Raw genomic sequence first — 10,000 nt, forward strand, 5'->3', positions numbered from 1 at the left:
AAATGCTATTGAAAATGTGCAGTGTTATCAATAAATAATGTTGTGAAAGGTTGCATACTTTAGCAAAAACTGGTCTTTTACAACAAATATTTTTAAGCCTCAAAGTAATCGATTGAAACCATAATTAGTTCCCAATAGTACTCTTGGTATTGTTGTTGCTGTTATTACTGTTGCCGCTGATGCTGGTACTATTTAAACCAAGGTTAGTCCTGATCACACAGAGCTATGATGAAGTCATTCAAGCAATGGTTTTATTTAATTGTATTTGGACATACTGCATCTAAGATTACATCATCCAACATTTCTTTCCCTTTTACAAGTCAGTAGGATGCGATATGAGGAAGACCTGATTGCTGTTTCTAGCGGGACTAGGATAGCGACTACGTAGAGACTCTTAATTTTGATAATGGTAATAAAATGCTGATATATATTTCAATAAGTTTCTAATGTTCATTGAAAGATAAATCTATGTAGTGATTTTTACTCTTTTGTTAATAATAGCTAGCGGGACTTGAGGAAATCTCACGTTAAATTATAATTTTGCTACATAAATTCATAGATTGCCAAAGCTTCCAATATAGTATCAGTCAAGTACTAAGGTCAATATATGCCTCTCCAAACTTCTGGCCTTATGTCTATATTAAAAACAATGCTTTCAAAGATTTCGATTTGTCTTTCGATTTCGTTCTATAGTTAGAATGGCTAACAGCGCAACATTCGAACGCATGTTGCAACCAGCAGGTAATGAATATTATGCAAAATGCTACATGCGATAACCTCTTCTCCTTTTGTAACGCATAGAAGTAATCGATCACAGTATTTGAAGTTAACGAAATATTAATTACTGCAGTGAACTACTGTACTTTCATACGATGTTTATTTACAGTTTTGTGAAGTGCTAATTAAGAGACAAATGACTGTATCATGAACAAACTGTAGTGTTAATGAGTTACATACTGTTGACCTATCGGTATGATGACAACTGGCATCTTCTCAACGCTAGTGACCTCGTTTTTGCTTCCTCCGTTTCTTTCGCTTTTCTTTTTAATTTTTAACATAGGCACGGCCAGCAATTTTGAGAGGAGATTCTAAGTCTATTACATTGACCTCTAGCAGAACCATTAGCACGCTGGGCAAAATGTTTAGCAGTATTTCTTCCGGTTCTTTACATTCTGGGTTCAAATCTCGCCAAGGTCAATTTTGCTTTTTCTCTTTTCGAAGTCCATAAAATTGGGTATCAGTCATGTACTAGGGTTTATTGGATTGACTAATACCCTCCCGCCACAATTTCTGGCCTTGTGCTAAAAGGTGAAACCATTATTGTTATTATTATTATAATTATCATTATTATTATTATTATCATTATTATTATCATTATTATTATTATTATTAAGGCGGCGAGCTGGCAGAATCTTTAGCACTTAAACAGCATTTCACCCGTCATTACGTTCTGAGTTCAAATTCCGCTGAGGTCGACTTTACCTTTCATCCTTTCGGGATCAATAAATTAAGTACCAATGAAATACTGGGGTCAATGTAATCGACTAGTCCCCTGCCCCAAAATTTCGGGCTTTGTGCCTTTAGTGGAAGGGAGTATTATTATTATTATTATTATTATTATTATTTTGCATGCCAATTTAGTTAGTAGGTATTCTATCGTGAGGTTTGATGACAACAAGTCTCCTCAAATCTCAAGAATCTTCCTTAGAATTCTTGCAGAATATAGAATGATAGATTTTTTTCTGGTTGACAACACGAGTTTCATTTCCAATCTCTTTCAGTCTTTTAGGTAGAATTTTGGGTGTTGTGCCATGTGAACCAATTACTACAGAAATAATTGTTGTCTTGGTCTTCTACAGTCTCCTCGATTCTCTGGCTAGATCCTGATATTTCTCAATTTTTATTAATTTTTTGGTATCGACTCTGCAATCATAAGGAATTGAAAAGTCTATGATCGTACACTATTTGTATATTTTGTCCCCTACGATCATATCCGCTTTTCTTGCTGCAATAGTAAGGTCAGTCATTATGGGGATATCGCACAAGACCTTGCATTATTATTATTGAGTGAGAGAGAAGAGCATGCCATCAAAGTGACCCAGAGATATATGTATACGAAGCCCAATATACCCATCATGGCTATCCGTCTGATAAGGGTACACCAGGTACATGTATCACAACCATATGTGCGCGACATGTTAATCTCATATCAACATACACAGCGCATGACTTTTTAGGTGGAGCCCAGTTGGAATTTTCTTCGATAAGCGCATCCGCTCAAAATGTCTCTGAATAAGGGTTGTTTAAGAATGATGAACGAAACACTTATGTTTTCATAACTGAATTATTCAAACACCGAAGAATCCCTCACAACACATAGCCATGATATTTCTCCAATATGCCTGCTTGTGATCAAAGATGCGCATACCGTCAGCCACTAAGGGACACGCTAACTGATTAACGTCAGACAACCGACAAGCAAACCTGTGGTACTGAGTAGAATATAACCTGAAGCTCATCTTTTACACTAAGTAAAAAATATGTACATGATATAACACTTCTAATCAGTTAAGACCAGAAGCCATGACAGCTGCTGCATGACCATCATCATTACCATCATCATCAATGTACAGCATGTCATTCAATGCGAATTCCAGAATTATCAGCTGGCTATTAACTCTAGCAGTATAGCTATTCTAAAATATATCACGATATACTGTACAAAAAAAGTCGGCATTAACCGAACGGCTGTTACGTTGACCTCCTTAGACAATACATCTTAAACATGAAATAACAGTAAAATTATAGTGCCTCTAACAGTTATCTCTAGCCTCTCGATATTTTTTCTCTCCTACTATTTTTTCTCTTCTATCTATTCTATATTCCGTTCGAAATATCTCCCAAGCGTTACCCATAACAGTTCGTCTTGGCCTAACGGCCCTTAATGCATATCTTCGTCAATTGTTTATTCTGTACGTCCACTCTGGTGTCGTTTGTTCGTTCAAAGCCCTATCTCTCCTTAAATTTTATATTTTTTAAACCTCTGGATGCTGCTGTCTTATGAAGTTTTCCTAGCTTGTCGTTGAAAGCTCGAAACATGTAGTAATAAACAGTCGGCAACTGAGGAGGAGTTAGACTTTATTTGGTATTTTGTCCTGTACTTATCTCTGTGTGTTTACGCATCTTTCCTGTACTTAATGTGTATTTTTGTATTTGTCCTGTATATATATACAAGCAATATTGCCCGGCTCGTGCGCTCGTGCCTTCTATGCTCGCGCGAATTAAGCTAAACTTGGATGAAGTTCAATCAAAATTCAATTATTTTGGTTTTAAAATCAAGCATTTAATGCCCTCTATTTTTGCGCTTATGTGTTCCATTTCCTCAATAAGAAGTACGTAGAAGCGTTTCATAAATTTTTGTTGATCAAATAATTGCATTGTTGAATTATTCTTTTAGATCAGTATTTCTCAACGGGGATTTCAGGGGAGAGTTTCAGGGAGTCGCTGGCGATGTATTGTGATGATCAAAAATCCGGCCTGCTAAAATTTGGTTAAAGTGATTCAAACTGCAGACTGAACGCAAAATGGTCACATTTAATTCAAAGCGTTAAAAATGTTATGAAAACAATTGGTATGTGTTCACAAAGTCCAAACGATTAATACGAAAAAACCCTCCCGGCTACATCCCGAAAATTCATTTCTTTGTCGAATTTCTACAATGTTTACGGCGATTCGTTTTTATATCTTGATTTTTTATTTTTCATGCAATTTTCGCATGCTTGCACGCGTGGTGAACACAGTTCACATCAAACAGCTGACTGAGTAAAGTTCACTATTCAATGCATGGGATAAGGCCTAAACAAACACATTATCGATTTTTGCACTTGCGAGATGAATTTCGGAACAGAAATAGCGCAGTTCAATTTTCATTCGCCTAAACTTTAAGTGACCCATTTTTGGTGGCTCTACGATTTGTTGGCTAGGAGGAAGTTAAACACACAGACACACACACAGATACACACCCAGACACACACACAGATACACACCCAGACACACAAGTTGAGTTTTATATATATATATAAATATATCGTCTGTCAGGATGTTTTGTTGTCCCCTTTTTGTATCAATTAACTGTCTGGATGTTTTGCGTTCTTGTCTCATTTTTTTTTTCAAAATATAGCAGCGTACGTACACTTTGGTCTCTTATATATAAGTATATATATATATATAAATATATATGAATTTTGTACGTCTCTATTATTCTTTCTATTCTTTCATTCTTTCATTCTTTCTATCAGCCCATTCACATTTCGTTCATTCCACTCTTCGTTCCCATTCTCTCACATTTCCTGGCCTTCGCTTCATGTTCACTTCTCCTCCTTTTTCACTTCACTCTGTCCCTTTCATTTTTTCTCGTCCATCCCTAATTCTTCTATCCTTCTGCCTCTACCTCTCTCTCCTCTCTCTCTCTCTCTCTCTCTCTCTCTCTCTCTCTTCGCTCCCCACGTGACCGGTGTTCGGCCAAGCCTGGCCTTTCTTTCTTGGTTCGACTGCCATCCGTGCAACATCTATATTCCTCCCTGTACCTGTCAAATCTTATGTCCCTGCCGTAAGGCTTTACTTCCACACACGCCAACTTAATTTAATTCGTCCTTAGTCGAAAGATATTCGTTGTTAATGTCCTGTTATTTGTATTTGTGTACCATTTCTCCGTTTCTTTCCGTCCATATTTTCGTATACATTCACTGCTTTCTTCCAAGGAGTCTGGTGGTCTTAGCTTATTTTTCCCTTGGGGCTGGCCAGATTGGAGCAATCTCGAGTATAACCAGATGAAATTGCAAAGATAATCTGGAACTCGACTGAGGAAAGAAAACTCCGAATGACCCGTCCTTGTTTTCTTTCTATTGTCTGTCTGAATGTTTTGTTATCGTCTTTTTGTATCACCTAACTGTCTGGATGTCTTACGTTCTTGTCCCATTTTTGTATTATATATATATATATAAAGTATGGTGGGGTTTAGTTCACAGGTGATTTAAACAATTAAGTACGCGGCGTAAGTGCTGTAACGGATTACTAGTGCTCCAAGGTTATAGCCGAGACGGTAGTTATGTAGCCATTGAAGATTTTCGATATACCGGATATATAATTGTTAAAGAGGAAAAAAACGTTAAGGCAAAGCAAACATCTCTAGTCATATACATTTTCCCTATTTGTCTCTGATAATAGAATATTCCATACTATGAGATATCCCGGAAACAGCTGTAAGACTCAATTTCACCCCATAATAATAATGTATATGACTTGAGATGTTTGCCTTTAAAGTTAGTTGTCCTCTTTAACAACTATATAGATAGATAGATAGATAGATAGATAGATAGATAGATAGATAGATAGATAGATAGATAGATAGATAGATAGATAGATAGATAGATAGAGGTAGATAGATAGATAGATAGATAGATAGATAGATAGATAGATAGATAGATAGATAGATAGATAGATAGATAGATAGATAGATAGATAGATAGATAGATAGATAGAACACAGTGAGAGAGACAGAAAGAGAGAGAAAATACAGATATAACAAATACTATGAAAACTATACAGCATAAACCTTGATTTATTAAAATAACATCTGTAAACAGTGGCTATATCATAATTACCAAATGACAGTTAAGATCAGCTCCGCTTGCGAAGGGGTAATAATCTCAAGATTCAAGAATTCTCCAAAGTTGACATGCCTTTAAAGGAAAAGGCAAGCTTATTGTTCGGGGATAAGAGGACAGATGTGTGTCTGAATAAATAGCCATCATTGGTACGACAAACGGCCAACATCATCTCTGGTAGCCCCTTAGCCCCAAAAAAGGTTTGAACACATTTATGACAAACACATTCACACACACACACTCACACACACTCTCACACATACACACACACACTCACACACACTCTCACACACACACACACACACACACACACACACTGGCTTCACTTCTGTCATATCTAGACGCCAGCTCCCTGTCCAGCCACACAGTGAAAGAAATTCCCCTTTCTTAAGGAAATGCTGTTGCTAAGGAACTGATATTCTTTGACAATATTCTTTAACAACACCATGTGACCGGCCTCGACCAATAGCAGCCTATCTTTCAGTAGACATTTTGGACTTCTTATACCTCTCCATTCAGCAATCCAAACGGCAATCCTAACGGGCTCCTGTTAGGGGCCTGGGAAAATTAATGTCGCACAAAAGCGAATCAAACTGTTTTAAATAACATATGAATGCTTTCATTCGTGTGTGTTAATTACAGCATTAGAGCAGTTTAGCTCTTATTTCTAGCAATGTAGGTGTTTCCTAACATCCTAGTCACATTTAGTGACATTTGTAATTTTTCTTTTGGCGAACCATTGCAAACTGCAATGGTGTGTGTGTGTGTGTGAATCACCATTGGAAAGTAAAATGCTGCCGAAAGGTGCTCATACCGTTGTGGCAGCCGACAGCTGATGAAGAGGATGGGCCGCAGCCCTAGCCTTCTGTGAAAAGGAGTGGGATATGAAGGTGAGAAGCAGCAACAACAGCTGCTGTAGAACAACAACAACAACAACAACATCAGCAGCAGCAGCAACAACAACAACAACAACATATGTATATATATATACAGAACATATATATATGCGCGCAAGCAATATGCTTGTGAGTTAATTCATTCGGGAACATCATTACACAATTTTAAGTATATGTGTGTGTATGTATGTACGAGTGTTTGTACATAAATGTTCAGTTGAATTAGGTACTTAAGTTGAAGCACCAAGTATTATCCGCACAGCTCCAAGTAAGGTAAATGAAAAGCAAATAATTGAACTATGCAAGCATTGCATCAATTTGAAATACACCGCCATCTTTGGATGCAAAATATAGGTTTTCAGCAGACAGGGTACTCCATTATAATTTTTAGCAAATATTTCACAAGAACTAGAGAATGAAAGAAATCCATGCTGCTACTATTCAATTACTAGCAGAATAAACTTAGAGAAAAAAATGCCCCAACTACAATTTGGAGTGACAGAAGAGGATAACAGTGGGGGTTCATGAGATGGTAATTTAGCTACAATTTTTATCTATCCCCTTATCACCATCAAAAGATTTAACGCAGCTAGTATACAGCATCTACTAAGAATTAAAACCACTAGGAGTTGACAGTTAAGTTCTAGCTATTGATGATAAATTAAATATTTTAGGAAATTCAACCAAACCTTAATTCACTATGGTTATAAATTCCCTTGACCATGTAAAGAAACAAATCTCAGAAGTCAGTCAGATAGTGATAAGTGCTCAGAAATAGGTAGGGTAGAGGTGACATAAACTCTCCTATTATCATCTCGACGCAATCAAGGAGATCTGCAACTGAAACCAGAGTGTCCTTTTGGTCAGCTGAAAGCAGATTTGGCACAAATTTGGCAGACACGAGTCTCAAAACCAAATCTTCAGGGATAATGTATCGAACTGAACCGTAAGTAATCTGCACATCCTCACGGATGATGATTCGACGATTTCCCCACATAACTGCACGCACATCTGCGATATTTTTCTCAGTTCTGCTCGATGTGGGTCTCCCAGAACGTTCATTAATATCGATATTTTTCGGCTATTTTAGAAACGCCTGAACCACTTGTACACTTGTTTGCGGTTCATACACTCCTCTCCATACATTTTCTGCAACTTTGATTTAGTTTCTGAGCAGGTATCGCTATGACAACTTCCTCTGCCATGGTCAATGCGACAATCACACACTACACACCTTCCCTCCAAACAGCGAAAGTTAACTACAACGTTAAAACTCAGTGCGCATGCACAGCAGAGTTCAAAGTCAATCTGTACCAAGCCGCTTTACTCTGAGTGCTTTAGTTTCGTTATTATTGCAACAGTCCGGATACTTATTGATCAGACCTTGTACATACATGCAAACATATATACAAACACTTACATATATACAAACACATATACATATTATATATACACGTTTGTATATCTAGAAGCATGGATGTAATAAAATATATATTTAATAGTAAATAATACAAGACATTTCTAAAGAAATGTGTTTTTTTTTTCTTGACAGCATTTCAAAGTTGTTTTTCTTTTCTACAAACAATCTAAATGTTTTGTATAAACTATATAGCACATATTCATATGTATGAGTCTGTGTTTGTTCCTCTACCATCGCTTGACAACTAATCTTGGTGTGTTCATGTCCCCGTAACTTAGTGGTTCGGCAAAAGATAGCGATAGAATAAGTACGAGGCTTACAAAGAATAAGCCCTGGGCTCGATTTCTTCGACTAAAAGGCAGTGTTCCAGCATGATCACAAATAAATTAAGCACCAGTTGCGTACTCGGGTCGATCTAATCGACTAGCCCCTCCCCCAAAATTTCGGGCTTTGTACCTAGAGTAGAAAAGATTCCTATACACCCTGACTTTTCATCATATATTTTGCATATTTGGATTATGTTTGGTGGCCATTTTATCGATATTTTTATTGATAATGATAACCTATTTGAATTATATATATTATTTTACTCTTTTACCAATTTCAGTCATTTGACTGCGGCTATGTTGGAGCACCGCCTTTAGTCGAACAAATTGACCCCCAGGACTTATCTTTTGTAAGCCTAGTACTTATTCTATCGCCCACTTTTGCCGAACCGCTAAGTTACGGAGTCGTAAACACACCAGCATCTGTTGTCAAGCGATGGTGGAAAGACAAGCACAGACACACAAACATGAACACACACACACACACTTATATATATACGACGGGCTTCTTTCAGTTTCCGTTTACCAAATCCACTCACAAGGCTTTGGTCGGCCCGTGACTATAGTAGAAGACACTTAGCCAAAGTGCCACACAGTGAGACTGAACTGGAACCATGTGGTTGGTAAGCAAGCTACGTACCGCACAGGTATTCCGACAGTTTTACGCGCTGGCATTTGTCTATTATTCTTGTGTCAATGTACGAAAGTCTCGAGTCTTGAATCACCCCTTTGCTTCTGCTTAATATTAATAAAAATGAATGGATACTCATGTTTTGAGTTCTATTTTTCCTGTTTGCATCACCAAACCTATTATGCATCTGTGCGTGTGTGTGTGTGTGTGTGTGTGTGTGTGTGTGTGTGTGTGTGTGTTGAAAAAAGTTGAAAATGCACTGGGATTCGTTTAGAAGTTCCGTTTTTAAATTTTTAAAGACTTAACCAGTTTCATAGATTTCTCTGATTTTTAAAAGTTTAGATGGAGCTATGCTGTAACTGCGGAGAGAGAGGGAGGAAGAGAGAGACAGAGAGACAGAGAGCGATATCATAATAATATATATATCATAATGTATATACATATGTATATATATTTATGGGTGTGTGCGTGTATGTGCAGGGTGTTTGCATATTTGTGTGCATGTATGTGGGTATGTGGAGGCGCGTGGCTTGGTGGTTAGGGTGTCGGTCGGCATCATGATCGTAAGATTGTGGTTTCGATTCCTGGACCGGGCGACGCGTTGTGTTCTTGAGCAAAACACTTCATTTCACGTTGCTCTAGTCCACCCATCTGGCAAAAATGAGTAACGCTAGCGTCCCGTCCAGCTGTAGAACATATACGCCATAGAAACCGGGAAACCGGGCCCATGAGCTTGGCTAGGCTTTACAAGGGCACATTTATTTATTTATTATGTAGGTATGTAGAGAGACAGAGACAGACAGACAGACAGACAGACAGACAGACAGACAGACAGAGATTATACATATTCAAGAATAAAGGTGATAGGAACTTGGATCCTTCGGCCTGCCATTCTTCTTGTAGCCTTCCTCGGAAGGCTAAAAAGCCGAAACTTCGAAGTCATTATCACCACTATTTTTGAAAATGTATAATGATTATATTCTCTATAAAAACTATTGAGTAATAATTTTCTTGCTTAATTGTCTTTATAATAAGGACATAAAAACAAGCATTAATGTACA

General features: G+C 37.5%; 1 protein-coding gene across 1 annotated transcript in view; it reads right to left on the minus strand.

Moving 5' to 3' along the window:
- LOC115232572 (ras and EF-hand domain-containing protein homolog) overlaps nt 1-10,000 on the minus strand; it is a 117,634-nt gene that overhangs the window by 107,293 nt on the left and 341 nt on the right. The gene's annotated exons all lie outside the window — the stretch shown is intronic.

Source organism: Octopus sinensis, linkage group LG2 (assembly GCF_006345805.1).
Source record: "Octopus sinensis linkage group LG2, ASM634580v1, whole genome shotgun sequence".
Classification (NCBI taxonomy): Eukaryota; Metazoa; Mollusca; class Cephalopoda; order Octopoda; family Octopodidae; genus Octopus; species Octopus sinensis.